The sequence below is a fragment of the Gallus gallus genome, chromosome 1 (genome assembly GCF_016699485.2).
Source record: "Gallus gallus isolate bGalGal1 chromosome 1, bGalGal1.mat.broiler.GRCg7b, whole genome shotgun sequence".
NCBI lineage: Eukaryota > Metazoa > Chordata > Aves > Galliformes > Phasianidae > Gallus > Gallus gallus.
In genome coordinates, this window is record NC_052532.1 from 93301194 (window position 1) to 93317851 (window position 16658).

At 36.8% G+C, this 16658-nt stretch overlaps 1 long non-coding RNA gene across 1 annotated transcript in view; it reads left to right on the forward strand.

Annotated features, from left to right (window-relative positions):
- LOC121107366 overlaps positions 1–1554 on the forward strand; it is a 56304-nt gene extending 54750 nt beyond the window's left edge. Inside the window, exon 3 of the long non-coding RNA XR_005841390.2 lies at positions 1006–1554. This is a non-coding gene — a long non-coding RNA (uncharacterized LOC121107366). The remainder of the gene's footprint in view (positions 1–1005) is intronic.
- Positions 1555–16658: the final 15104 nt, after the last annotated feature.

Genomic DNA, 16658 nt, shown 5'->3' on the forward strand with positions numbered 1-16658 from the left:
CACATCTACTACTTCACTCTTAAGTCTGTACACTCTGAGAAAAGTACTGGGATATTGAACCAAAAAAGTTGTAGTGCCTATTATAAGTATATAGGTATATATATAGGTATATATATATAGGTATATATATGATATATTACAAGGCATACATAAACAAATGGAATGCAATGAGAAGCTTCTAAGGGCAACCAAAGCTCTGAGAAATCAGCATCCATTCATTCTTGTAGATTTTCACTGAAATATTTGTGAAAAGTTTTCCCTGCTTCCTGTATGCTCCTTTAGCACTGTTATTTCTGGATTTGCTGATTTGGTATTTGTGTTTGGAGCACTTGATTGGTCATCTGGTTGTCACCAACTGTAGAAATAAAGTGTCAAATACTCAAAAAGACTTGTGTGCATGTGTAGATATCTCTAATGGCTGAAACTTTTTTTGAAACATTCAGCTTCAAAGATTCACTTAATATTCAATGACTGCATTCCTGTGACTACAGTTTTAAGCAAAGGAGTTCATTCTTTATTTTGATGTAGGATCAGTCCTGCTTTTTTATCTAAGCCTTATCCCTTGTCATGTAGTAAAGCTGACAGGATGCCAAAGAAGACTTTAGAGCTAACAAACTTTGTCTGCTCCCCATTCTGACTTCCCCAAAATAGCAAATGTTACTGACATTTATTTAAAACAGGAAGAGATCAAACACATATAGGATATTTGAAATAATAAGCCATAAAGGAAAAAAAAAAAAAAAAAGAGAGAGAGAGAGATTAGTAGTACTTACAGCATTGCTAAAGAGCAGAGATTCAGTTGGAATGACCCTGTGTTGTTTGCAAGTACAGTTACCCTGAGAGTTGTGACACCTGGCCATAGAGAGGAACAAGAAAGTGTGCGGCTGTGAACTATTTCAGACTTTCAGAAATGAAGAAATAAATGTTAAAGAGACTGTCATATAAAAACAATAGAGAGAATGCTTCTCAGATCTCACTATCTTCTCCCTTTCCTGTCTCTTCCAGCTTGGACTCAGCAGCAGCAGAAGTTGCACAAATTGTTCTTTCATCATGGCTGCTGTGGCTGCAGTCTTGGCTTTGGCTTCAGTGATCCCATAAGTAGAAGCAGAGAGCAGAGCTGGAGCTCTCTGAAAAGATCCTTCCTCTGGAAAAGAGACACAAAATCAGGAAGTGGGGAGTGCTGTCAGCCGAAGAGTAGCAAGGCATGTCTCCTTTGTAAAGCTATGACATCCATCTTCTCAGGAGATGAACACTCACAGTTTAGAAAAATCTGCTGCTGTTTTAAACTCTCCATATAGACAAATGCAGTGAAAATGGAAAAGGAATGTGCATCACACAACTTGTGTATTGTATCTTCTAGATAACTGTAAACTCAGTGAAATGCAGTGCATGCATCAAAAGCTTTGATGGTAGGCTTTTCTCATATTCAACAATGAAAATGGGGGAAAAAAGCCTAAAAATGTGACTGCAAGGACAAGTTCCCCCCCAAGTACAAAGTGCAGTGATGGTGATGTACATGAAAGGAATTAAATCACTATTTCATCCCATCAATGGAAACCAGTGGTTGTCCTGAAAATTTATTTTACTGTGTTCTGGAATGTTTCTATCTGTGCACACAGGGTACAAAGGGAGGTGGCTTTAATGGAAGAAAAACATAACGTCATCTGTAATGTCACTCGTGATCTTAAGAGTTGCCTTCAAACAGGAGAGTTGATATAAAGGAGCTAATGGGTCCATTCTACGACCCATAAAGGGAGCGGAGGACATTACAGCTGCTAGGCTCTCTGAGTTTGCCTGGCAGACTGATTTTCAAGGCCCAATTTTTCTGTGCTCTACGTCATTTGAAAGTAGACTATAAATACCAGCTTTTCTGAAGTTAACAGAAGTTCTACTATTGACTTTGATGGCACCAAGATTTCATAAATACAATTGTTGTTTTTTCACTTGACTGAAGTGTTATTTTTGCTTCAAAACGGAACCTTAACATTGGTACCTTCAGCCCATAAGATCATATACAGAATATTGCTTTTAATTGCTAGCCATACACTGCCAGTTCCACATCATGTCAATGATCAGAGAAATAAGTTCTGGTACAGCTAGTTATTCTGCACAGATCATAAATGCATTCAGTATGGCAGGATCTTATAGGAGAGGGAATGTGTTTCATTGGGCAAACTGCTATAGTTGGAAAAGTGATTGTGTTTTGAACCATACAAGCCCTTCTTCTGCTCTAATGAAAACAGATATTTCTCATATTGAAAGAACAATACTACAGCTCTATAAGACCGTAGCACATGGGAATGCATTCAGGAAGGAGATGTTACTTTCAAACAGTAGGATAAATAAATCACTGAAGTTCTGTTGGAAGAATAACCAGTGTAAAATAAGCTTGTTTAATAGCTTTACAATTGGAGAAGCCTCAGACTGAAGTCTGTGAGCTGAAAATTGGTGACCATCTTAAACAGAGGCTACATATGAGAAAGATTAACCATTAAATTATTGGCTGCTAGGAGGTGCAGTCTGTAGATCACAGACTTAAAGTTATTGGAATTTTCTTTTACAAACAGGCAGAGGATGAGACAGAGGTGAGTTGGTTGCTACTGGCCCTAGTTAGCTCCAGTCCCCCAAGAAAACTGTCTGGAGTCCTAAGGACTGAGAGGCTCTTGGCAGCAGCAATCAATATGATGCAGTGCTCCTTTGATTGCTAGACAAAAGTTCAGTGATTAAACTTCAGAATCTCAGAATCAAATGTTTTAGAAATTTTGATAGTGTGAAAAAGGATTAACTGGAAAAACTGCATTACATTTAAACAACACAAGGATTGGGAAGTAGGCTGGAATGTATCTGACTAAATTTGATTAAGACTGCACTTTCAGGCAACTCATTTATTTGTGTTGGGATCAATGTTTTAAGAGTCACAATTTAATTACAAAGCCACAATTTATGCTAAGCATCTTTATGCTGTTCTGTATTACTCATAATGTGTGTAGCATTTGAATTCATTTGACACCAACATCAATTTCTGAAAATGCTCATATTCCCAATTGCTTTCCAATTGGAAGAGGAGAATTTATTACATTACTTATGCTATGCTTTAATATTGTATTTGTACATCTGTATCTACCATCTTTTCTTCCTCACACTTCAGTGGGGTCTCAATTATTTTAAAGTAATTTCCTAACTTTTACTAAATCAAGGAGAATTATCTACAACCTCTAAACCCAGAATGAAGTAATTTAACCTGGCGGTTTCATCACCCATACCACACATTTCAGATCTACTTATTTCTCATTTGTTTGCCCTGAAACTATATCATAAGGAGAATGGCAATTTCAAGGAAGCAATAAAATAATAATCATATCAAAAGTAAAAATTAAAATTTCAGTCTGTGCATGCCATAGAAGCGTTATAATGCTCAATATTGTCATTTGATTATATTGTAAAGTAATTATACTTAGATTTTTTCCTCTTTCTTACCTTCCTAATATGCTGCTGATATCAATTTTGTGGCAAGAGTATATAATTATCAAACATGATTTCCTACAAACTCAGGCTCAAAACGCCATTTGGATCTATGTGAATAACTCCACTGAAATCCATAGGCAGATTTTAGCCCTGCTATCAGTAGCTATTCTGTTTTCACTATCAGATCCTAGGGTCAATTCTTGCCAGCACTTTTGGGGTTCATTTAGGATCTTTTTATTTCATATTCATTGATTTCAGTGCTTCCTGGATTTTATCACCTAATTAAAATTTCAACTAATTTTTTGGGTGCTTTGAGGTCTTTGGGATGAGGATTGGGGATTTTCAGATGAATTGGTTTCACAGTTTTTAAGGGCAGGATATGAGTTGCCTCCTGTTGGACTGAGAATTTCTAACTTTCATTTGTTCTGCAGAAAAAGTTTGGCAAAGTGGCAGTATTAGCAGATGGTGTGGAGTGGGACAAGAGACAGTCACCATCAAGTCATGAATCTTTCTATGTTGTTTCCATGAAAAAAAGACTCATAGCCAGCTGGGCTGCAATATCAAAAAATCTCAATTTATATACGTTCAGTGAGCAATTGTGAAGAAGAAAAGAAGCAAAGGTGAGCAAAGAGAAGACAATAAAGGAGACTGGAAGCACGGGAAGCCTTTAGAGTTGACAGCAGATTTTGGGTAACTGTAGAAGACAGTGGATGAGGCTAGTAGTAGTATAGTACACATAAAAGAACCACATATTGATGATTCTTCTAGTAATTTTTCTTAAAACCTTCTTTATAGGTATTAAGAATGAGGAAACCAGAGGAGTTATGAAAAGGTCTACCGAGTTAACTAATCTAATGAAGACATTAGGGAGATCTTGTTCAGTGGCCAGAATCTTTTTTTTTTTTCCTTTCTGACAAAGTAATGAAGCTTTCTGCATGGAAGAAAATAATGGCCCTAAGAACACAGAATGACACCTTATAAAAAGCAAGCTGACTTGCTTAAGATGGAAGGAGGTCACCTCTGTGGTGCTTGAGTATCTGATGACCATCCTCACTGAGCACACAGGGAATCCCCATGCCTATCAATATATCTCCCTAAAGTATGAGCCCATCTTTGCTCTAGACACAGAGGGACTGGAAGCTCCTGAAAGCGATCTTGGGGTCAGTGCAGATGTCTTTTTTTCAGTGCTCTGTACTTCTATCCAGTGAACTCTCATCAGTAATCCTCACATCTTAACTGCAGTAAACATTGTCAGGAAGGAGATATGACAACCTGCCTCAAAAACCTTGGAAATAAACACTGAAAGATTTTCTTGGCTGCTGCAACAAATATAAACACTCAGACCTGTGGAAACAAAAATGATGCAAGGACCAGCCTTGTCATCTTGACAGTAGTGAAGAACTAACTGCCTAGGGGAGTAGAACAGATTCTCTCAGCAGCTTCTCTCTAAGCTGTTTGCAGAACTGGAAACCAAGCATCTGAAAGACTCAGACAGGATTACACTGTTTTTTCTGCTTGATTCCCTACAGTACCCCAGAAGACATCCCATGGTGTTCTTACATGCACAAACACCAATCTCCCTAAGAAACCTTGCTGAAGACACAGGAGCAGCCACATGAGATTGGAAGGCAAAGATGCTTATTATAAGAGACAAGGTTATTACATAACACCCATCCTTGAAGTCAAAAACTGGTGGCATAACGGCAAGAATACCTAGTGTGCATTCATTATTGTACAAGCCTGAATGGCACAATTCCATCTTGGTATTTTCTGTCGGTTTTGTTGTGAGGACTTGTGATTACATAATCTGCTATGATCATGCTAAAACTAGATATCCAACTAAATCAATAAAATGTTCTCTTTTGAGCCAGAAGTTTTCCATTGCTAATTTCTGCTGCTTCTTTTCTCTATTGTCCTAATTTTCCCAAAAGCTAATTATTTGTAAATTCCATTAAAACAGTGTTCAGTGAGGTTACTGAATTTGTTTCACTATTAGCAATGTTACAGTTATAGGTTTTACAATTATTCCAATACAATGACTGTGACACAGAGTCAGGTAGACTAAAATAACTGTGAAAGAGACTAAATGGTTACCAACAGTAGTTTAAAATTTGTTTAAATGCATCTGTGATTTTGTTTGTAGAAGATAACATTAAAAGCATACAAGAAAAAGATAAGCATTAGCATGATTTAATTTCATGGTATTTATGAATGTACATCTTTGCAATTGTTGATATTAATATCCAAGAGGCCTGAGTTCCCATAGACTGAAATGATCTATGATGATTTATGGCAGCTGTTAACATCATGGCACTAAATTCCTATCTGGATTTCAGTTCAAAACTTGACTCAGTGTCATAACTTTGATAACTCATATGCATGGCTTAATTCATTTTCTGATATCATGTTACTGTCTTATTGTCATTACTTCTCTGTGGCAAAGCAATCACATGTTCAAAAAGAAACTGAAATGGTGTCATCAAGAACTATCCTAGCATATTTTTCCAAATTTGTATAGAAAGTAATTTTGATAACCTGCTTTGACAGAAGCAATAATGTTTTATTGTATGATTTCATCTACAGATGCTGTCAAAGAACAATATTCCACCACATGGACTCAAACGTTTCTCTTGAAAGAAAACCATTTGATTTCAATGGGACTTGATGTTACAGTTCAACATGAATAAAGGTGTCAAAATATGGCCTAGACTCATTATCCACATCTCTTAAACCTCAGAAAAGCAATGAGACACTCAGATTCATGGATAACACCTGGAATGACATTCCTATCTTAACCCATTCCGTCTGTCTGAAAGTTAGTAATAACATGTGCATGGCATGTCACCAGGCTCATAAATGCAGTCACAATAGTTTGAATTTTCAGAACAAATATCTGCCTTTGCTCTATTTTATTCCCCCTGTGGTTTGAAGCCAGCTTCTTAAAATATTGTTTAATATGTTTTTAGAGATATAATAAAAATATATTGACTAAGAAACTAAGGACAAATGCCAGTTCTTTTCCTAGCATGCTATCTCTGTTAAAAGTTTGTACAAGAATGCTTTTTCTTTTTAATCTCACGTTGAAAAACATAATTTCAATTATCCTGGAAGCCATCAAACAGCCTTCTTATCTTAATGGGAGTTCCTTCCTTAATTACATCTATCAACAGATTCTATTAAGTATTTTAGAATATTTATACTGTCGTACCATCTTTCACACCAGCTGAATTAATAATAACAGCAACGTCTAACTTAAATATATAAAACATGAAATATGAGTAATGAGGGATAATTGTGTTATTATATAAATTTGAATCCTATAGACATGGAGCATGAGATAAGAATGTATTTTACTGATTGCATAAAGTACTCCTACACTATGCAATTCCACTCACAAAGTATTTCTGAATATTTTTTATAGAAAAGACATGAAATTAGCCATGATTCCATCAGTACTTCAAAGACAAATTAAAAAAATAATTGTCTCTACAGCAAATTTTCCATGTTTACACTATTATTTAATACAGCACAAGTAAGTATGCGACACAGCATGATCATGTCCATAATTCAACAACTTGGGCTTCCTATTGCATAGGTGTTCTGATTATGGAAAAACAAGAGGATGCCCAGTGCCAAATTTCGTGTTAGTTAATTCAGATTATGTCCAAAATTATTTCTGAAGAGAACAGAGACAGTGACTTTCATGTAAGAGTAAGATTCTTATTAGCTCAGAAAGCCTAGAAATCCCCAAAAAGAAAAAAATACATTTGAAACTATTTCTTTGATTCAATAATATAACCTGTATACAAGGGCATGTAATTCAAAAAGCTCTCATGTACAAGGGCTACTCTGAAAATAATGCCTCTTATTTTATTATGTCAGATATATGTTGCCCATGGTATCAGAAGTGAATGTTAGTGGTATGGTAATACAGATGCTCATTTGGTAGGAAAGTATTATATATTTGAACTTGCTGGTGTTGAAGAAGACAAGTCTTTCATTTTGTAGATGGGAGCCTGGGTTATTAACTTGTTCAAAAGTTAGAAAATGACATCAGCTCTTCTAGTTGCAGTTTTGATAGAAGTGCTCATCACTGCTGCGATTACGAAGGCAGTGCACTGAATTTGCCCAGCAGAACACACTTTTCAGAGCATAGAAAATGGTCTTAAGGTGTGAAATTGTTGCCATTAGCTCAGGCATGATGGCTGTGCTACTGGGTGTATACATTAGCAGAATTTGAACAACTTTGATGGTAAAAGTTTAGGTACTAAAAGTATCTCATGGATTGAAGTGAACTTAAGGGGATTTATGGATGAGGTTGAAGGTTGCAAGTGTTCTTACACTGCACTTGAGAGTGTTTACAAGGGTCACTGTCACAAAGCCAAATATATATGTTTTTAAATTATGACCAGTCTGAGACTGAAAGAAAAAAAATGAGCTTATCTTTGAGGAAATCCATATTTTGAAACATTTTGTCATGGTTTAACTTTAGTGAAGGAGTATAACTCACCTAAATGCACTGAGATGCTTCCTTCTTTATATTGGTTTAAAATGTGAGAGAACTGTAGTCATGTTCTATAAGGTTATCCCTTTTTAAATATGTCAAGATATACACAACAAGAAGCCAAACTGTATTTTAATGAGCATTCTTTAATATATATGTGCATATGTGTATTATAAAATACTTGTACAATACTTATACTTTTGAGTGTATGTGTGCTGACAAACAGTTGAAACTGTAAGCAAATACATATACCTAGTAAACAGTTGTGTTGGCAGTAAAATAGCAAATCTCATAGACAAATGTCCTGTACAATTACAAAATATAAGCAATGACATAAAAAGAAAAGAAGAAAAAAAACTCAGCTCCATTCTTACTAAACTATTTTTGAAACGAGATGTAAGTATAATTTGCTGAATGTTTTTGATGTTGACAGAAACAACTGAAATCACTTTTCAAATGAACCTCAGAGCAAGAAAAAAAAAAAAAAAAAAAAAGAAAACTCCACGATTTTAAGATGCAGATTTCAGCGGCATTTAATGAAAAGCCTGAGATATATTGGCAACTCAATGCCTTTAATTTGGTGGGAAAGTAATTCAAGGCAGTACTCATTTCTGCCCTGATACATTAGTCACAGCAGTCACAGAAGAGAATATTTTGAGTACCTGTGATCAAGCCTGATCACTAATCCAACTAGCTGGGATCACTGACTAGTTAGGTTATTTTTCAAAGATTTGGGTTCTTTTTGTTTTGGATTAATTCTTTTTTTTTTTTTTTTTTTTTTTTTTTTGGACTGAAGAATTAACAAGATTGAGCAATTAATACACTTGAGATTCAGAATGAGCTTTTGATGTAAAGAAAATGATCATGAAGGTCTGAGGTCTTGTTTTACAATCACAGAATCATAGAATGGCTTGGGTTTTAAAAGTCATTCTTTCACAGCTCCTCAAATGGCATTCTGTGAGTGATTGCAGAAGAAAATCATTAAAAGGTTGCACATCAGCCAGGACACTTTCTGCCCCTTCTCTTTGATTCAGACATACGCTGGCAAACAATTCAGTGATAACACTTGGGAGGTGCATGTTACAGTGATGGATCTCTGGAGAGGAAAAGAGAAAAAGGAAGGTTGAAGAAAGGAGATGAGAAACACAAAGAACCAAAAAAAATTTCAGGTTGGCTCTGTTGTCAGTCAAATGAAAGAGAAGGGGGCAATTCAATCTGTGGCAAGCTCAAAGCCAAAGATTAACAAATAGAAGTTATCTCTGTGACAGAAATAAACACACACTAATTTTGATTCACCTAGCTGTTTGGGTTTTATTGCTTTTTTATAGACAACAGCTTTCTCCCTCTCTGGTGATATTCTGTTAGCATAACTAGAATAACTACTTGATCACACAAAGTGCATGCATTTAATATGTTATATCCAAATAGCGTCTTGAAATTTTTAAATCTGAGAAATGAGAAGCAAATAAGAAAGTTTTCCATTCATTTAGGAACTATTAAAGGACATAATCTCTTAATGCCTCAAAAGGCTTCAGCTACAACTACCACTAATTACTGTTCTGCAATATCTGTTATGACTTAGGAGAAAAAAAGTTTCCACAAACCAGTTTATTAAATCGTGATGCTAGCTCACTTCAAACTGCTGCCTATATGTACGTGTTGGGAGTGCCTGTGGGATGGAAGTGGTAAAGTTGCAGTAAATGTAGTCAAAAGAAGTAGATGCATCAAAGAAAACACATTCGTTTTCAAAAGGGTGAGTTTATGGCACAGTTTCCACAACTTCCATGGCTGGAAATGGCACAAGTAGGAAAGATCTCTTGCTTTGCCTCTGATAATTAGATGACATTTCCTCTGTAGATTTCCTGTGGTGACCAAGAAAACATTATTCCAAGCTGTATTCTTGGAATTACCTAACTTAAATGCATAAAATTATTTTTTACCTGTGATCGCACATAGCATACCTTGCACAGTCTTCACCACAGAATGTTTTATGCTGGAGTGAAGAGGCTGAAGGTAACACATGAAATTTATAAATGCATTCCATTACAGTGAAATATAGGCTGAAAGCTAGGTTTACTTCAAAGTGTCTAAATAACTTTAAAAAGATGCCCAAATAATCTCTCCAAGAAAAACAACAACAAAACAACCACATCATCATCTGGCCCTTCCAAACCTGTTCAAAACAAAGATTGATGCTAAAAAAAGATACCTCAAGATATACTTAGCCATAGAGGACTTGTGATACTATAGTGTTCAGATTGATGGTGAAAGCATCTCAAATTCATTTTATACCAGCTTCATTGGGAAAATCTATATTAAAGTAAGAGATTTTATTAAAAGATTAACATAAAAACTGTTCAGTTAATCTATGAACTTTTATTCATGATTATCTAAATTTGGAATATTATTTGATGTTGCATATGGGTGTCAAATACTTGCAGACAGAACTTTATTGCAAATAGCTATCAACTCCAGCTTGCAGCTATGACAAGCTTATACTTGAATAATTTCCTAATTTTATATATGGCTTAACTATACCTTTGTGTGCCTAGATCCTGATGCATTTTTAAGAAAGTGCATATAAACTTTGATACAGACTTCCCGCCCCCTCCCCCCCACATTTAACCACAACTTCACAAAAGCACAGCATATGTTCTGAGGCTGAAAGTGATGTTCTACATGTGTCCAGTGACAGAATATGTGTGTAAGAAAGGAACCTGTGGTGTTTTTAGGTAAGATTATTGCAGTTGGCCTTATGAAATGTCTTTTTTTTTTTTTTTCAGTAGATAATCCCTAGTAACTTCTAAGTGCAAGATCTTCCTGATATTAAATGTATGAACCAGATGTGAATTTGGATACAGCTCTCTTGACCTAAGCAAGACTAGAACTGATTCCATTGTACATCTTGCACAGTGGCACTACTTTCAGGATTCATTTACTACACTTGATGTCCCTGAAAAATAATATATACTCAAAGCAGTGTGACTCCAAACAAAACCTTATTGGTGATTTTGGATATTGATGACCAGAGGGCTGGAGCACCTCCCCTATGAAGACAGGCTGAGGGATCTAGGCTTGTTCAGCCAGGAGAAGAAAAGGTTGTGGAGAGACCTAATTGAAGCCTTCTAGTATTTAAAAGGGGATTATAAAAAGGAGGGGAATCAACTTTTCACGTGGGTAAACAGTGATAGGACAAGGGGGAATGGTTTTAAACTCAGGGAGGGAAGGTTTAGATTGGATGTTAGGGGGAAGTTCTTTACAGAGAGTGGTCAGGTGCTCGAACAGTCTGCCCAGAAGGGTTGTGGATGCTCCAGCCCTGAAGGTGTTCAAGACCAGGTTGGATGGGGCCCTGGGAAACCTGATCTATCACCAGATCTGGAGGTTGGTGGCCCTGCCTGTGGCAGGGGGTTGGAACCTGATGATCCTTGGGGATCCTCTTCCAGCTGAAGGCATTCTATGATTCTATGATCTCCTTAACCTGGAAATTTTACCCTCTAATGTGAGCTCAGGGATGAGTAGTATCCTTGTACATGAATCTGTCCCTGCAAAAACTAGAAAGTTGAGAAGGCTAAGCCCAAGGGTGCTTAGAAGACTTTCTTTGTGGCTGCCTTATTGTTCTGCTTGCTCCCAGAGGAAGTCTCCCACCAGCTGTATTATCTGGCCAATAGTGAAAACTCGTGCTGATGTACATTTTTTTCAAGTTAAAAAAGTGAAAATATCAAGAAGAACTGAACTTAGATGACTGCTTTTTTTGTTTTGTTTTGTTAGAAATAAGTGTAGTCTTTCCTTCTTACCTCTTCAGAAACAAAAGTATGGATACACTTCCTTTTGGTTTTATAGTTATTACCAAATTGAAGTCTGACTAGAGACTGATGGTATCTTGATGTGGATTTTCAAAGCAGACCCTTTAAAGTGTTGGTGATTGTATTTTTAAGAAGTAGATGGCAAATTCCAACCTAAGTCTTTCTCCTGCTTCTAAAGCTATGAAGCCTTTAAGCATATATGGACTTGTATCAGAAATAGTGCATCCAGCAGGAGCAGAGAGGTGATTATACCACAGTACTGTGCTCAGTTGAGATCACATATTGAATTCTGTATACAGTTTTGGGCCCCTCACTATAGGAAAGACATTGAAGCCCTGGATTCTGTTCAGAGAAGGGCAGTGGAGCTGGTAAAGGTACTGGAGCACAAGTCTTATGCGGAGTGGCTAAGGGAACTGGGATTGTTCAGTCTGGAGAAGGAGACCATATTGCTCTCTACAACTGCAGGAATGGAGGTTGTGGCAAGGTGAAGGTCAGTCTTTTCTTCCAGGTAACAGTGGTAGGATGAGAGGGAATGGCCTGAAATTGTGTCAGGGGAGATTAAGGTTGGGTATTAGGAAAAATTTCTCCAAAGGAGTGGTCAGGTGCTGGAACAAGCTACCCAGGGAGATGGTTGAGTACCTGGAGGTGTTCAAGAAACACGTATATGTTGTACTAAGGAACACAGTTTAGTGGGGAAATATTGGTGGCAAGTGAGTGGTTGGATTAGACAATCTTGGAGATCTTTTCCAGCCTTAATGATATTCTATGATTCTATTATTAACATGATATTTGTTCCAACTGTATGTTAGTAACACATCATCCGGGATTAAAGTCATGCAATCGTATCTCTTAGAATTATTTTTTGAGTGGTATTTTTTTAAAACTAGTTTGCATAAAATAAAAAGAACATAAGCTAAAATGAGAGATCCAATAAATGTAAAGGATTCCTAAAAGGAGACAGTTGTGAATGATTTATTTACCCAAAATCCCTTTATGGCTCTACCAATTAAAAAAAAACAAACATACTTTTCTAAAGTGTTTTGCTTTGATTTTAATTATTTCAGGTTGCTATAAAATGATTCATTTTCAGTAGATTTTGACATTCTAGTATTCTACATCCCATTGATTCTATATTTTTATTTAAGCAGATACAAAGAGGAAGGAAAATTCAACAGAGACATACAATAAAAGATTCTCTACAGAATCAGGCCAATCACAGTTTGCAAAACCATTTTCCCCTCTAACAGAGTCAAAAATGGCTATTATACTTTAAGGTTGCTGCGTTTTATCTAATTTATTCTTCCATTCCCTAAGCCTAAGCAGTTTTCTCAAATGTTCCACAGTCCATCATATGGTGCATCTATTTTCTGTATGAGAGAAATTGTCTTGATTTCCATAACAAAACAGTTACACTTTGTGCTATTGTAGTGACAAGACTGCAACAATCTGAGATATCCACTTGCATTTCCATCTCTGCCTTCATGCCTAGTAAGCTGAGATTTCATCAGCAGTATCCTAATCCAGTAAACTACGACTGAAGTGCTTGATAAACAGTATATTATGAATTAACAATACTATTCACAGGATATTATGTTCTGCATAAAGGTCCTCCTCTTGCATCAGTAACATTTTATATCAGAAAGTTATGACAACTGATCATGAAGAATATGACTACTGTTTACCTAGACATGAATCGTCTAAGCAATTTGTTCAGATATAAAATCCAGGAGTCTTCCTTGGTATTACAGAGAGGAAAGGGGTAAGTGGGCTAGCAAAGTTGTTATTTTCTTTGGTATTGCATTGAAGTGCATGCTTTTGTTGTGAATTGCACTTCTTCCCAAAATGGCCATCTCTATCATACTCTCAGACCCCTCCTTCTTAGAGTGTCTGCCATGCAGAAATTTCCTCTTTCACTTATTCTTTCTACTAAAGTTTCCATCCTCCAAAACATCAGTACCTTCTTAGGAACATCAAGTCACTTGGCAGGCTAATTGCTTTTCTACTAGAAGTTATCTAGTGAATACACTATTTTCTATAGTAATTACAGAATGACCCTAGGGCAGAATGCTTTCAACAATAAAACTCAGTAAGATGGCAGATCTCTGTTATCATAAAAGGATAAATCTCCTCCAGTGTCAATGAGGTCATATCTGTTTTGATGGACAGATAATTTGTCTTGCATTAGTAGGCTGCTGTTGGATGCTTTAAGTGTCTTCTTGGGAAGTATTTCTGTATGAACTGTCACTGTAGGAAGACAGTTATATCTTTCCAACCTCCAAGGTTATGATGACTAATGCACTCTCAGAACCAATTGTTGCAAATTTACTTTAAAGCCATTCAAATCATACTCTCTGTCAACATATGGAGCAGTCTGATCACTTTCATTTTGAGTATGTTTCCCATCTCCAGAGGGTAAAGCATTTAACTTTCCTTCCTCTGTCAATAACAAATGTATGCTCACTTTGTTGTCTCTATTAAAATCCTTGGTGAAGTTACATTGAAAAAAAAATTGTTCTCATTTTCACAAATGAGTTTAAAGATGAAATTTCTCTGTGTCCACTGCTACTGGGACAAGGACTTTAAAGCTTCAAGGGATGTAACAATCTGTGGCTTGTCCTGCCTTAACTGCTTGTAGCAGTATAAAGTGACAGCCATTACTGGTCATGTGAAGTCATTAAAATAAAGGATTTAAAAAAAAAAAAAAAGCCTTTTACACTAATAAAGTTCATAATTTATGTGGTAGGTAGTGAACAAATAAATAATTTATACTTTTTATTAGTATTATTTTTTTATTATTATTTTTTAATAGAAAGGGTAGCATCCCTAAGAGCTTCCAAGCTACTTCCTCTGCTTCCTTTCTGTCAATGGTGTATGGGCTGGTTCATCCCAGTTCTGTGACGAGGGGGGCAGAAGGATTTCGCAAAATCTGTGCCTCCAGAAAAGGGAAAGAGGGGACCCCAAAATAATTAAAAACAGCAGCAACGATCTGAGGAGCAGCAAACTAATTTACTAAATATGGTATTGGAATGTAAGATAACACACTATAATACAATAGAATTAGAATTGAAGCTAATAAATCAAATATAATGAGAGAAAGAGTATCTGAAAGCTGTAGGCCTTACAGTAGTGCTGAGATGATGCATGTGGTCAGGACGAGCAACACAGAGAAGAGCCAAGGGAAGAAGGGACAGCAGGTGATCTTGCGAGAGGTTATATCTCCTCTCTGACCTCAAAGCCTCCTGGGGAATGTAGTTCTTCTCTTCCGGGCAGGTGCCTGGAACTACTGGAGCATTAACACTTTAACTCCCAGTGCACTACATAATATTATGATGTGGAATACCAGTAACTGTAAGAAAGACATCAAGGCCCTGGAGCGTGTCCAGAGAAGGGCAACAAAGCTGGTGAGGGGTCTGGAGCACAGGCCTTATGAGGAGCGGCTGAAGGAGCTGGGATTGTTCAGTCTGGAGAAGAGGAGGCTCAGGGGAGACCTTATTGCTCTCTATAACTACCTGAAGGGAGGTTGTAGCGAGCTGGGGGTCGGCCTCTTCTCTTGTGTGACTAGTGATAGGACTAGAGGAAATGGCTTCAAGCTAAGCCAGGGAGGGTTCAGACTGGACGTTAGGAAATACTACTTCTCTGAAAGGGTGGTCAGGCACTGGAATGGGCTGCCCAGAGAGGTAGTGGAGTCACCGACCCTGGAGGTATTCAAGGAACGTTTGGATGTTGTGTTGAGGGACATGGCTTAGTGAGAATCACTGGTGATGGGTGAATGGTTGGACTGGATGATCCTGTGGGTCTATGATTCTAACAAAAAATCATAAAACCATGACACTTAAATTTTCCCTTTTTTTCTGCGGAAAAGACAGGAGCATGCTTCTACGAAAAAAGGTCTTACTCCTTGTGTGATATGTAACATGTATTTGTTTAATCAACTAATTCACAGTTTCATTTTTTTTCTCCTTGTAGTTACTTTGTACATGAGAAAAACAATGCTGTGTTTTATGAAGGCTGCCATTAACTCTAACAGTGCCCTGAGAGACAATAGCAACTGCAAATAGGGAGCTAAAGTCAGAGTTGTTAAGGTGATTATAGCAAGAGGGCTTAATCCATGAACTTATTTTCACAGCAAGGGATGAAGGCCACAGGGATAAAGGTGGTCAGTTGTCTCAGTGAGGTGTCCTGGAAGAAACCCTGCAGATTGTCAAGAATACCTTTAACTCTGAAATTGCAGGAAGTTTTTCTTCTCTGGACTGGTCTTATTTTAAAAAATCCTAGGAAAAAAAAAAAATCACCTTGCAAGATAAGCTTCAACAGTGATGGATCTCAAAGTCCATGTCAAAGCAAATAACTTCTATCTCCAGAAAATAGTAGGGTAAGTGAAAATCCCATAAGCAGAAACAAAGATATATTTTGAGAGTTCCTACTTATAAACAATCTGCTCTCTGAAGAAAAGGCCCTGAAAGAGACCCTGTGTTGATTGAGATATGTGTGCTGACGATGCCATCACACCTCATTTTTAAAAAGACAGAAGCACTGTTAAAGCAGATCCTGCCGTTCACCACTCACCATTCACCTTGGCACATTTTTAAGTAGTAAAAGCACAAATTATAGGGAAGACTCATGGCAATACATTAAAGTTAAGCCAAGAAATAATTGAATCTTGGATACATGTATTAAAAAGAAAATTTAAATGGAATCTGTACACATGTTCAAATCTACCTCCATCAAAATTCTGGATTAAGTAGTATATCTTGAACGTATTAAATAGAAGCTCAGATTTTCCCTAATGTCACAGAAGAGGAAATAGTAGTACTCCTGGGTGCCGCTCACTCTAACTGAATCTTGAAAAAATATAGTAGTTTCTAATTATCAAGATTAATGTAGAT